We start from the raw sequence: 15,011 nt of genomic DNA, 5'->3' as shown, positions 1-15,011 counted from the left end.
GAGCCTTCATTCAGTTCACCCACATTGGAATTAAGTTAAACATTTCAGGTGGAAGTTGCTGCTCGTGAACAGGTTGGGACGTCGGTGCACACAGATTCTTGAACGCACCAAGTGCAGTTGCTGATGATGAAGCTTGGTGAGGAAATGTAGTCACTATTTTTCGTACCATATTATTTTGAAGTCAACGGTTTCACTTGCAACCCATGCTTGAATTTATTCACATTAAAAACACCTCAGACGTTGAACTGAAATATTCCAGAAAGTTGAAAGGAGACGATATTTGCAGTCGGATCCCCGACTTTCGGACGGATATCCTGCGAGCTCAATAATCCACGTGGTAAAATAACGCGCGAACAAACACGGATGAGCCTTGTTCTGCTCAGAAGCAGCAGCGGATCCTTTTGTCTGGCGTGTTGATCGATCGCACTAAGTGACAGGCTGGTGAAATATGAGGGGGCTTTCTTCACCCGGTGCGAGTCTGTATTGGCTCGTAAAGTCTGTCAATCCGGCGTGAATGTGTTTTGGCAAAGACAAAAGGGAAGCAGCCGAGACCTGACCAGGAATTCACATTCATGAAAATGAACTTTCAAGCAGCTAATTTTGATTCGTTTTGAATTTGTGTTCTCTTTTATTTCAAGCTGAGGTTAGTTTGATTTTCAATGATGGCCATTGCCTCTTTCAATTCAGAATTATTTCCACATTTTTGTTCATTTTTTTTTTTAAATTGTGATACCAGTGAATCGTTCACTTGAGAACTAGATCCTGAGACCCATTTATGACTGAGGACCTTGCTCTGGGACTCGAGGAGCTGATGCTCTTCAAGTAAAAAGATTCATTTTCTTGTCCAAAATTGTGAAAAGAACATTTTACAAAGTATGTTTTGGAACCGTACAAGATCAATTTATATGTCTGAGCTCAGCCCGCAACAGTGCACTGAATGATAGGATTTATCAGTCAGCGTTTGGTGGAGTTATGATACTGTTCTCTACTGGAACCCAGTAAATTATGAGATATACGCCGCCACAGTTTAGATGGAGCCCGCGAGCGCGATGGGAAACTCAAACACAAGAATCAGTTTAAATGCTAAGTAATTGTAAAGGACACGGAACTCCAACCTCAAGGCTTCGCTGTGGGCCACAACAGAGCGCGGCGACCATCCACCAATGTCTGTTTTAGTCATAAACAATAGCTATCAAAGAGAAGAACACACAGAAAACACATGTCATTACTGCCGGCAGCTGCTTTCTATCACAGAGCACTTGAAGTTAAACAAACTATCGGTTCTCAGAGCTCCAACCGGATTGATCGAACTTGACGGTGAGAATTCGGATGGACCCAAGTCGGCGGACCTCTGCTTTTCATGAAGCATTCAAAGTTAGCGCCCAACATGTCCGGCCACAAAATGATTTTTTTTTAATAGCTACATTATTAAAATCATTAATAATCAGGTCAACAGCTCTGTGAGACGCTGGGTCACAGTGAAGACTTCTTCCCATTTGTATTCCCGGCACTTCTCAGAAGCGGAATGCTGGAGATGCAGTGAAACATTCCACAGTAAATATTTGGTGGATGGCATCACTTTAAGTTAGATTGGAGCCGTAGAATGTCAGCAATCAAAAGATTAGCCCGGTGACGTGGGCTCATTCCAAACAAGCGTGTGTTGCAGCACATTTCTACGCTGTCAGGCTTGTTTTATGATGCGTTCTTCTCTTACAACAGCGCACACTGCGTGTCGGGGACCCACCTGAATGACGCAGGTTTGCTGGCAGAACATCTCACACAGACTGTGAACTGCTGTTTCGACTTCTGATGAAAGGCACTTGGGTGAATACACTGATGTATAACAGATACAATGACGCTCTCCTGAGTTCCGTCAACAACGGTTGCCATGTAAATCAAGAAAAAAATTGGTCAGGGTTCTACCCTTGTGATAATTCTGACAAAATGATGTGGTTTTCTGCTCACATTTGCTTCTTAACAAAGTACAATGATGTGAGCTCAACAACCTGCCTGTGTCCTACATGTTGAAACAAAACAAAACATTTGAAATATATATTTTTTCTTTTCTTAAAAATTATTTATATTTGGGAGTGAATCCCAAATATCTGATGTGATCGGAGTGAAATGAGAGGTTTTTTTTTCTGGCAAAACGCTTAACTCTACTGGTCCAAACTAAGGGTGTTTATCTGCGATCTACCGTCCTTTGATACTGTACATTCATTTCAGTTCACAGCTTCATAACGCAGGAATAAAAGGCGACCAAAAAGCCGACCTTGTTGTCATGACACAACTAATTTTCTGGGCTAAATTTGCAGGTTTGGACAAGCAGAGTCAGAACATCACAGCGTTTTACTGCTTGTTTCAGCCATAGATATGAGGCCAACTTCTGATTTGTTCAGTATCAACCACTTATTGCAACAATGGGGTCGTAGGGTGAGAGGCATGGGACACCCAGGGCAAGTTTCCAGGCCATCATGAGGCACATGTGGGCAGGTAAAAGTGTTCCTCAAGCTGGACATGAAATATTTCAAAGACTGAGCGTCTCATTGCCCCCAAAAAAAAGAGTAAAACAGTGGTAGACAGCAGAGTAAAATGACTCATCAGTTTTGTTTCAATCATGAAAGATCTTCCATATGGTGCTCGGGAAACTGTTCAAACACAAAATTTTAATTTCAATAATTCACTTCATGAAGTGACAGATCCAACTGAGAACCTTAGTGCGGTTGAAGTCAGGTGAAATGGGGATGTTGACACACACTGCATTGACATGGAAGCCTGAATATGAAATCTGCAGGCATGAAAAAAAATCAACTTCAACACCTCATAATAAAACATTTTCTTATTTTAAGTTACACTATTAAATACATAGCAAAGTTCCCAAACTAATTCATGTAAATTAAGGGCTTTACTTATGGAGCCTAATGATTGAATTATTGCCAACTCAAGCTGACAGAAATGAAGAAAGAATTTAATAAATTTCAACACAAACAAAAGTGAAGTGATGTACAAGAAGTATTTTTTAATCTGCCATTGCATTTGTGAAACGTAGAAGAAACATTGTGTTGCTGGTATTTTTATTAACCTGAAACCATTCAGTCACAATTAAATTAATAAACAATGTAATATATCCATTAAAACAGCACACAATGTAATGACAATAACACACGAGACCTATTATGTAACCACAAACTGAAACTTAATAATTTAATATTTAATCTGCTGGTTGTGGAGTTCCATTGTAGAGTCATTGTTAAAGTAACAGGATTTTTTTTTTACATAATTTATACTCACATAAGTATAGTTTTTTTAGATATTAAAATTGAATACATTTTAACTGAAATAATTTAACTTTTTAACAACTAATGGTTTCTTTATCAATTATCAAGGCAGATAAGCCTCTTTGACTTATCTCATGGTATTAATAATTTAGTAACTTTTATTGTATTTTTTAATAAATTTTGAGGGTTCCCATGTGCATCAGTGTGTGACTCAAATCCTGTATAAAGATTAGGATCATTATGTTTGAAAGTAAAGTATGAAGATTTACAGTATGTAACAATTACTAACATTGTTTTTTTTATGCATTTATTAAGGTGAAAATCTTCAATTACTGCCAAAGCATGCCAAAGCAAGGTTTGCAGAAAGTCTCTGAACATTTTACGTAGTTATCCAAAGATGAGAAATGATTGAGTAATAATTGATTTATTTAGTTCTAGCGTAATGCAAGTTCATTTTCAGCAAGGTTTTATGAAACAGAATGTGACGTGGAGAACAAACAAGTGTGGCAGAGAGCGACCCTTCAGCATCCCACTGAGGACGAGGACTGTGAGGAAGAAGCACGTGATTCGGGCGTCACTGAGCTCATTTCATTTTGTGTGTGTGTGTGTGTGTGTGTGTGGTTGCGGTGGGTGTGTATGTGGGGGGTGGGGGGGTTGGGGGTGCCCGGGAGAGAAACTCAGTGTCATGTCACTCGTTCACCTGGTCAGACAGGAGTCACAAAGGTGTCAGCCCAAAGGCAGGGCAGGTCCAGCAGGTAGACGACTCCATTTTGGGTGTGGTCGCTCAAACTCTTCTCTTCTCCTGGGTCCCTTCAGTGGCCTTTGCACACGTCATCAGACAGCAAGTATGAAAGTGAAATTCTCACAAATATATGAATTCCTATTTGATTAAACATGCTATTTTAGTTATAAAGAAATATACATCATAGTATTATTATAGCTACCACACCAGCAATTTTCTTCTCTTATTATTATAAGTACTATATTTTTTCATCTATAAAGGGCTGATTCAAATGATATTTTTAGTGAATATCAATATCCCAAAACAACCAGGCAGGTAGGAGACTTTCAACAGCAGCATTATTTTAATGCAAGTTCTGTTCATTGTATGTAAAATAGTGGGCCAATAAAAGTACTTTGCTTGTTTGTTGACTTCATATAAGCATTGAAAAAGGTTCAGAGTTCACAACTTGTTAACATTACACTTATTAAAAATATGTATTTATGTATTTAGTTATTTTCTCCTTTAAATATGTGGTGGTTGTGAAACTGTTGGGCCTGATGCCTGGAGGTGAAGTGAGGCTTTACTCGGAGTGTGAAATGGAGATGATGTCAGTGCCGAGAGCGAATCAGTAACACGATCATGTTTTTAACGTGAAACATAAGAGCTGATGCAGACTCGTGATGTTCTCCCCTTCAATCTTGCAAGATTCTTTTGGAGACTTCAGGGTCAAACAGCGACTCAGTGTGGTCAAGATTCACCGCATAATAAACACAAGACAGATTCTCTTTTCGCTCTTTATTGAAAGACAGAATTGAGGAACATACATTTTTACACACACACTCACAGAGCTCATCACTGAAACATCAGAACAACGGGACTTTGTGAGGCTGCCAGGAGAGGAGCTTTGAAATGTTTGTGTGGCGCCTTTAAATCTTTGTCTCCTTTTGTTCCACGAGAAGCAGACAAAAAAGTGTATTGAGCAAAGCTGTCAGTAAAGGAGAAGTGTGAAAGGGAAGAGGAGTGAGAACTGTGTGTGAGTGTCACAACGCATGGTGTTGCAACAATGTTCCAGGATTGACTGCAAATTCAATAGAACCGAGCCAACGCACACACGTAAAGAAACAGACTGACATCACCACATCTGTATTTGAGCACATACCAAAACAAAGACCCCTCGAATGAAGCCACACAGGCGTCAGCGTGGAGGAAATAAACAATGGAGCCGTGTCTACGGTGCCTCACGGGCAGTTGGGATAAAGGGAAGTGACATTGCCGCACACGCCTCTAAAAGGGAACCGAGACGAAGGACAAAACTGGTCAGATGAAAGAGCCCGAAATGTCAGACAGCCTACAGACTGTTGTCGCCTTGCAATCTTAAAAGCCAACACCAGTCTGATAAGCTACCCGACAGGTCGAGAGAGACAGGAGGCACGGCAAAAGAAAAAAAAAAAAAAGGTTAATCCTACTTACCAAAGGACGAAAAAAAAAGATGTGAATATTCTGAGCAGGGCTGGTGAGCAGTGCAGGCTTCGGCGCGCTAAACACTATCCCTCTGTTTTGGATCTACTCGAGTGATTCGTCTCCTGGCGCCGTGACTGGGGCAGTGCAACGAGTTCATTCGAAGGTTCAGCTGAGGTAACGGCAGAGACGCTTTTCACTGAGAGCGGGGAGGATTTTTTTCCTTCCCCCTCCTTCCCCCGCCTGCTCTAGCGCCCACTGCGCTCAGTCCAGCGTAGCACAGCAGCGGCACAGAGTTAGGGAAAAAAAAAATCCATTTTACTGGAAATGACTGCCTAAAAGGAGACCGAGCGCGGCGAGAGCCAGTGAGTAAAAGAAGACGAGGACGAGGAGCTGAAAAATCTCAGCCCGCAAGACAAAGAGAAGGACTTACCACCACCTCACTGACAGAAACCAGACACTATCAGCTCAGCGGACACACTACTCATCCATCACTGCAGCAGAATCTGCTTTAATCCTCAAAAGACTATAGAGAGAGCAACAAATGTGGAAGGCACACACACACACACACGGCACGCACCGTCTCTCTCACCGTCACCCACAGATCTGATTGGAACATGGTTGCATCTGGTAAAGTAGCCCAGGGCTGACTCGCTCTCTCTTCCTGGAAGCGGAACAATGAGGACAGACAAAGAGACCAGCGGGGTGGTACATGGACCATTTCTCATCTTGCATCCCAAAGTACCACAAGCACACACAACAAGGCGGGCGAGCCCAAACAACAACATCCTCGCTATAAGCTGAAAGGGAGCTCCACAAAACATCCATCTTGTTTCAGACGCACGTGTGTTCAACATGGAAAAGAGGGAGCGGTGACATCACCCAGAAGGAGAGTTCTCAAGAGGCAGACTCCCAAACATCCAACGGATTCAAAGCTCAGGAAGTCCACCATCAACAGAGACGTGTTGCTACAACGACAGGAGAGAAAGCGGATGCAGGGTGATATTTAGCCTCCGATAATGGAGGGGTATCAGACTGCAGCAAGAGCGTTTGAAGTTGATGCCTGCTGCGACAGCGAGGCGGCCTTCGCTCACTCTTGACATAACTCCGGGTCACGGAGTTGACAATGGAACAGACAAAGAAGCATACCACGATGACCACAGCCAGCCACGGTACTCGTCTCTCCCCTGCCAGGAGCCACGGCGGCGGGGGGTGGAGGGGGGGGGGAGAGGAGACCGGTCAGCGACCCCCACCTCTCCTTTACGCGCACTGATGCTGTAAGCTAGGTGGGATCCAGCTCCATGTGCAGGACAGATAGAGATCAGGGGTAATAAAAAACGCAGCAGCCCCCGCCATCCTCCCTCCGAACGCCCTCGATGACCCCAGCCTGCAGCCTGACTCCACCACGTTAAATTGCCTCGCTTCTCTCCTGTAACTGCAGAAGGCTCAAGTTACCAGAAAAAAAAGGAACATTGTTCTGGAAAATTCCTTAATCTGTCCTTGTGCAACTGAAAAATCCAAGCTCTTAAAAAAGTGGAAAACAAATGAATGAACTGCCGAAGAGAGGATCAGAAGGCAAAGGAGGAGAAAGCCTTTGAAATCACTGGATCTTTTTGATCCCGGATAGGCTTTTCTGATGGATTGTCATTAGTTAAGGAGGGGGAAGGCCCCCGCCCCGGTCTACAGTCAGTACTTGGTTCAGGCGGGGCACGGAGTGCAAGTGTGTGCGCGCGAGACTCATAGGGGAGTGACCACACTTACACACACTCCCAATTGGTACGATGGAGCATGAGTCAGCACACAGTAGTAGAGTGGTGTCGGACCCCACACTGGCCTCCGTCCCCCACTCCAGCCCGCCCAGAAACGCTCCCAACTATTCTGCCACAAACAAGCTCCTGGACCCTCCTAAGAAGCATTCAAGTGCTATCCTGTGAAGTTCAGGTGGCACATTTCGCCGACATTTCTCGGCAGAAAAGATAAGAAACGGAAAATTCCAAAGAGACCGGGTGAGGTCAATGAGTTTGTGAGGGAAAAAAGGAAGACGTGGTTCAAAAGAAGGGAACAGAAAGTGGAGGGAGAAGGAGTACAAGAGGCATCTGTAAGGGGAACGCATTCTTGTTTTCGGCGCGCACACGTGAATGAATAGACGCTGTGAGTCGGGGGCAGAGGCCCCTGTACTTACAGTTGGGTCCCGCTCTCAGGAGCCGATCGGCCTTCTGAGCCTCCAGCGAGTCCCCTAAGGGCTCCTGCAGTGCCGCACCCAGCCCTGCTTCCACCAACACAGAGGTGTGTTGAGGGGGAGAAAGATGAGAGGGAAATGGGGGAGAAGACATGGGTGAGACAGAGAAGGGAGGGAGGGGGCACGAATCACGTCACATCATTGTTACTCACCAGCCCAAGGGCAGCAACAAAGAGAGGCATGTGTCCTGTCTCCTGTACTGATCCGCTCTCCCTCCGAGGAGAGAGAAAGACAGATAGATGACTGCTCGTCCACACACACACACACACACACAAACCCACGGACATGAAAATAAAACGGTACAAACTGTACCAGCGCCTGAAAAAAAAATAAAAATAAGACATAAAAAAAGAATAGAAAACAAAGTTGGCTGGAGCTCAGACGGCAGCGGCGGCGGCTGTAGTCAAACACATTCTCCCGCTCTGCTTCTCTCTTCTCTGTCTCTCACTCACACACATAGCCAGCTTCCTCTCCCTCACACGCACACACACATCGGTGAACTCGTTCAACTCCCCTGCAGTGCCTCCTCTGCCGCTGCAGTGAGGAGAAATGAATGACTTCTCAGAACTCTCACATTTATCACACGCGGTTCCTGTAAGAACTGGTCTCAGCCAATTAATGAGGAAGTGAGTCGTACTGTGTCATCACTGGCTGAGACCTGGGGGGGTGGCCCACAAGGGGGAGGGTGCTCCTCAAAGACGGCCCATATTAGGAAACCCTTAGATTTAAGCTACCAACTACAAGCCCACTGCCCCCCCACCCCACTCCCCTCACCCCAAAAAAAAAAAAAAAAAAGAGACTGCGGAGACTTAGAACAGTGGATCAGTGGCCCATCCCGCCGATGGAGCGAGTGATTCAAACTCCAAACAAATAAACACAAAAGAAATTCACTTCTCCTGGCTTAATTCACTCAGTGACACAGTCGATCCCGCCGCACACCTTTTGTTCAGGTCGCACACACTTCATCAAAGCCGCCGCTCTGCGTGGGTACTGGTGTCACACACGGTTTAGTTTACAGCTGATAAGTTTCTCTCCCTGAAGACTTCCGACGCACAAAAGACACGGGTGTTAAGAAAAAACTGGTTGTGTTTAGTGAGTTAACAATGAGGAAGTGCCTTATGAATGATTAACTCTCAGAGCAGGTAAAGAAATGACACACAAGCCGAATAAAAGACGCTTCCATTGGAAAGCAATTAAAAACCCTCTAAATAATAACCAACATTTATTTTGTTTTTTGGAGGGAAACCGTCTCACTCTTTGTCCATCTTTACACAAGCTCATCTAGATGGTTGATGGACAAGATGGACAAGAAAATACAAGTTCAGAAAATGCAGAAAATCATCACACAAAAGCAAAGAGTGCCTTTTTCAGAAATGGAGCGCGAATCATCTCCTACACGATGAGCAATAGTGAGTCATGATCCCGGGCAAGTCCACGAACAAAGACGCTGAGATCTACTAGATGAAAAGCCATCGTAAAGAAGGACCAGGTCTCCAGACTTCACCATTGAAACTGCTTTGGAGGACTGTGTTGAGAACTATTTTCTTCATTTTCAGACACGACGGGAGCTTTGAATTTCAACAGTACTTTACAAGTGAGTACCTCAGTGGTAGAGTCAGGGAAATTATTCAATGCTAATTCACAAGAGCAGACCACTGCTATGATGCTGGTAAATAACTTCAGAAGAATTTTAACCTCAATGTTATGAGAGTGTTAGTAGAGACTGATTCAGACGAGAGCTATCGTCAGGTTACCTTTAACATATTTCCCATGTATAAGAAAATGCTGTTATCCTTGTGATACTGTTCATAAAAGCAAAATTAAAAACCATATTTGCACTAGAAGAAAAATACAAAACGCTTTATCTTAAAAATGGTTTCATTAATAATACTAGTAATAGAATTTATAGTGAATTTTGCCTTCAGCGTGAAGTCCTGAACTCTTCAAAAATGACGGTAATATTTGGATTTTGAATTGCTTGTCTATTATCTCAAAAGCTTTTCAGTTAATAAAACATAGAATTGCAACCAGATCTGAGATTATCCGGGACGATAATGTCTGATTCTCCTCAATGCCAACCTCCAAATAGACAGAACACAGCAGTTCGAAGAATAAAGGGCTTTAAAATGAGGTTTTGCAGCTATAAAACACTGCTGATGTCGAGCCTTTCAAACTTAGCCTAACTGTTGTTCTCAAGTAGATTAAATTACTTCCAGAAGTGAAGCGAGAAAAGCACGAGAAGCGTCACTTTTGCTGGGTGATAAAAATGATTCCCAGTGTAGTTTATGTGTCTAATTATTCACTCTTTTTTTATTAACCTGCAAGTATTCTTAAGCATAAAGTGAGTGGGTGACGTTTTATTGGCCAGTCAACGGCTTCCAGATATGACAAACAAACATTTACAGCATCATATTTCAAATTCAAATTTCAAACTCTTACAGAGTCCCAGATCTGGCCTCTGGACTCGAAAGAAAAATAATAACCTGAGAAAGACGTATTAATTCTGATGGACTATTCAGTGTGTGTGTGTGTGTGTGTGAGAGTGAGTGTGTGTAGGTGTGTGTGTGTGTGTGTCCACTTTAGAAACAGAAAACCTACAACCTTTTAACTTTTTATATTATCAATGTTTAGCTTCTGCTGCTCATTATATACTAAAATATGCAAATTAAAATGTCATAGGTCTAACGTTTTTTTAATACGTATATTTACTTAATAGTATATTACAAATACAAGAATAATCAAGTAGAATGGTCAAACATGGACACTTAGTGTGTCCTTGTTTGACCATTCTGAGACACTAATACACACAGAACACTAAATGAATGTTGCCACAAAGTGTGTGTGATAATACAGAGGGATAAAAGTTTACTACTGTATCATAACTTCATTCTAAAAGAATAATGTAACAACACAATTTGTATTTAAGTGAATATATTAGTGTAACAAGGGCTGTACGATAAACCTCTGTGCCACTGTAAATCCCTGAAAATGTGTCTTTATTTTAGCAAGATGCTGATGAATAAATGTAAAATTTCCAAAACGTTTTGGTGTGTTGTGAGTCTTACTCTTTAATTCCAGTCCAAATACAGTGATGGATGAGTTGACGGGGGGGATATTGCATCCACATAGTTACCGTGAGCAACTCTTTCATAAGCAATTGTGAAGGTGAATTTTAATTTGTCGAGCTTTTTGATGACAGTGTATCTGCACGTGTTCTCAACATCATCTAAACAATATCTCAACAGCAACACATCCCATATCAAACACATACCGCACTAGGTGTGTAAATATTTTGAAACAAAGCAACAGTTCCTCAAACACAAAGTAGGTATTCGCTCTGACTGCTGTCACTTTGAAATGACAAGAAATGCATCCTGCCCTGCTTCATGAGAGATGTCGCTCTGACAGTAAATATTTGAGTCTGTGAAGGGCTAAACACTCCCTGACTCTCTTCTCATACGACCTTTGCTTCAACATAACTGTGGCCAGCGTTGGTCTGCTCACCAAAAAGATTGTCGGGGCTGATCAACCATCAGACGGAGATGAGCACGGGAAACCCCCCACATCCACTGACTTCCTGCTGCCACTTCAACTACCATCATTTCCTGCCCTTGTCAACACAGTGGACGGACATGAATTTATAAATCTTGTGTTTGCTGGCCCAAAATTCCACACACAGTGAGTCAAAGTTGACAGTCTTCCCCTGACCAGCGGAAGACTCCAGACAGCAAGCGCTCGCATGGCGGCTCGACCAGGTCTGGTTACAACATCAGCAAAACAACTTAGGTAACTCTCAGTCTTGCCTAACCCTCCTTGAAGGGTCCACAGTTCACACCTAACATAACATCACTTTGGTGAAACTGTACTCTGACCTCAGTTGTAATAACAAAAACTATTCCCCCTCCCTCACCTATCTGTGGTTTTCACTTCATAACTTATTGGGATTAATAATGAAATAATGGAATCGTGGCATGAGGAGAGCATCACGGTGAATAAAGGGAAAAATCTAAGTCACGTGCAGATACTTGTGTGTGTGTGTGTGTGTGTGTGTGTGTGTTCCTCCAACGGTTCAAGCGGGCTTTTTCCCAATGACTTCACCACTTAAATATTAAGCCCACTCCTGGATGGAGATCCCCCAGTCCAGGGTGTTTATCACATCCCTGCTTCACTGCCATCTGTGCCAGACAACAAACACACAAAAAAAGGCGGCACACTTAGACACTCGGCATCCTCAAGGGTGCCAGGAAATCAGGGGGCAACAATCACAGCAGCCCTTTATTCCTACAACTTCCCAGACAGTCACCGAGCCCTCCTCCTCCTCCCCCCCCTCTGAAGTGAGTCCACATAGACTCATTGTTTGTGGTTGTAAAGGTGTGTGCAGCTGGGTCACCAGGTTACACATCCTGGGCCCCGATGAGGTGAGACAGCACCTCAAGACGGGTTGCATTTACGAAGCAGCAGTGACTGGAAACAGGGGAGGAGGAGGAGTGTGACAGTGATGTCACGCCAGAAGAAACGGTCACTGTGTGTGATCTATGCTGGTTCCACTCAAAAGAGTAGAGCAGCCACGCACCTTTCCTAAGTACATTTGACTACGTTGCACACCCTTAAAAACAGAAGCTACTACTTTATTAACAGTCAAAACCTGAATTCTACTTGACACTACATATTCTGGAGCATAAGAATTTACTTTCTTTTGCATTTGATGTCACCAAAAAGAACTGAACACTGACTGAACACTACGAATAAAAGAAACACTGGACTATTATTCCAGTGCAGCACAAAATAAGAAAATAAATTATTCACATCATATCCTCTAAAACAAAACAAAGACTTGACTCAGGCGTCAGGACACATCCTGAAGACGTCTTTATGTCGTTTAAATAATTCCAGTGCCATGATTCAGATGATTGACGACCACATTAAAGCGTTTATATGGTGTGCCATAAACATAATGTATGTCACTAATCTCACACAACAGGAGGGCTGCGGAGCTGTGAATAGGCTCTGTTAGCAGTGTGACATGCAGGCCAGGCGACCACATAGGTAACAATGCATGAAGCCCAGAAATGACACAGCATCACGCTCTGGTCTTATTCAAAAGTACTTTTCAGGAGTATGACAGCGTAAATAATAAAGAAATAAAGACTACTTTGATAACTTTATATGGTTTGAGGTCAGAATTTACTTTCATTCTATATATTGAAGAATATATTCAAGTGTGGGGTCACGCTTTGGGCTCTCATTTACCAGGCGACTGTACTTATAATGACGTAAAGAAAAGTTTGTAATAGAACAAGATTCAGATGTTCAAAAGCAATTTCAATATTCTCACTCTTCTTTATAAACATAAAGCTTACGAACCTATAATTTAAGAGCTAATGCAAAGGTCGACAGGTGGTGTTTACACAGCTTGGTTTTTCCTTTTATATGAGTCGTAACTTATGAATGAATATTTATTTAAATGTCCCGTAACACATTGTAAATATCTTACAAGACACATATGATATACTCAATATTTCTAATAATTTCTATCAGTGGTTGTGTGTAGCTTGTGTCTGTGTGAGTTTTAGTAGTCGACTTTTATCATCACTAAAATCAATTATCATCGAAGCAAAATATGTCTTCAACTTAAAAAAAAAAGGGTGCTGCAGGTCAATACATTTATATAAAAGGCGATTTTAATACATATATACATTTGTGTAAACCCCTCCAGTATCACACTACGACCTTTCTTAAGGGCTCACAGTATGACTAAGAGGCAGACAGGGTGGGGAGTTAGAAGGAACCGGGTGGTGGGTGGACCGGCCTCTGAGTCAGGGTCTGTCTGGTGTGACTCCGCTACACATTCATGACAACTGGTGAAACTACAAAACATATGACAAGATGTGCTCAACAATACTTTACACAGTACAAGGCTGATGAGCAACACAAGGTCACGCGCCGTGCCCCTGACATCCGTGCTGTTCTAAAAGTAAATCAATGGACCTCTGTGCCCCAAAAAAACACAGAAGTTGATTGTCGCTATGATGACTAAGGATATTACTAACTCCGGAGTAATGAGTGTGTGTACACAATACTTGATGAGTGTGCAGCATGTGAAGTGTGCGTGAGACGGAAGACCAGGCTGACGAATCAATAAATACACTGTTATCAAGAAAAGCCCACTGAAGAAAGACAACTGTGTCAGAAGATGATCACACCATGGAATCTGAAGTGGCTGAAAACTTCTGACTGGACAGTGAGAGCAGCCAGCAACTGGAATGTTCCTTATCTTTCAGCTATTTGTACACAACTGTGTTTCAAGCACAGATGTCAGTGCAGCTTATACAGTCAAGAAAAAAGCCGTAATAACCGTGAAACTCACTTTGCTTAACTGAGCCACTCCGCTCGGTGGAAAAGATGAGGAGAGATGTGAAGAACACTGAGGTAGGGGGTCTGTGAGGAGAGAATAACTTCATGAATAACTGAGTAATGGAGATGTAATATTAATTTATACATCAAAATAACATATATTTGTAACACACACACACACACACACACATATATATATATATATATATATATATATATATATATATATATATATATATATATATATATATATATATATATATATATATATATATATATATATATATATATATATATATATATATATATATATATATATATATATATATATATATATATATTGCATTCAACAGAGGTCATTTCAGTCCTGAGGAAGCCATTTGGGTTGAAGGCTGAACTTTCTCAATATCACAAGATCACAGAGTTAATTTTTTAAAATTAAAAGGTTTAAAAGCACAACTGAAGAGAGAACCAAATAAACTCTAGCTTTATTGCCAGAGGCTCCAAAATGTAAACTTCACTCCACTTTATTTCCCCGTCTAACTGAGGTTTTACAATGCATTGCACTTTAGATGCGTTTCAGTAAATCTATCATTCCATTTTAAAGTATTTTTCTTGCCATTTAAATGCAGGACTTGTAGACTTAAATCTTAAACATATAGTGCCACGATTTAGGAACTTAAATTTGTACGTTGTGGCCAGAATAACCTTGAATTTGCTGTGACCTCTATTGAAGTTGCCACAAATAAAAACCTGCTTTTTGAGTGACAGGAAGTTGAGTTTGTGTTTGCAGAAAGACCCTTCAGCTTTCAGTCAGCTCTTTCTCTGACTGTTGCTCTCACTATACTTCTGTCAAAGATTAAACCCAGGTAATTTTGGAAAGGAAGTCAGGGGCAGGGGGGAGGTTGAGAAAAGGGGTGTCCCCACAGGCCTCGCATTAAAGCTAGCGACAGTAAAT

At 42.1% G+C, this 15,011-nt stretch overlaps 1 long non-coding RNA gene across 2 annotated transcripts in view; it reads right to left on the bottom strand.

The window, feature by feature from the left end:
• Positions 1-8,504: 8,504 nt before the first annotated feature.
• The window catches only part of LOC128748242 (uncharacterized), a 44,728-nt gene continuing 38,221 nt past the window's right edge, over positions 8,505-15,011 (bottom strand). The window contains exons 7-8 of one of the 2 annotated variants that reach the window (XR_008412777.1): positions 14,067-14,137; positions 8,505-13,994 (exon numbers count right to left, since the gene is read on the bottom strand). This is a non-coding gene — a long non-coding RNA (uncharacterized LOC128748242). Of the gene's footprint in view, positions 14,138-15,011 lie in introns of both variants that reach the window. The other variant, XR_008412775.1, reaches the window with a different exon arrangement.

This window comes from Synchiropus splendidus, chromosome 17 (genome assembly GCF_027744825.2).
Source record: "Synchiropus splendidus isolate RoL2022-P1 chromosome 17, RoL_Sspl_1.0, whole genome shotgun sequence".
NCBI lineage: Eukaryota > Metazoa > Chordata > Actinopteri > Syngnathiformes > Callionymidae > Synchiropus > Synchiropus splendidus.
This window is presented reverse-complemented; position numbering and strand designations above follow the sequence as displayed.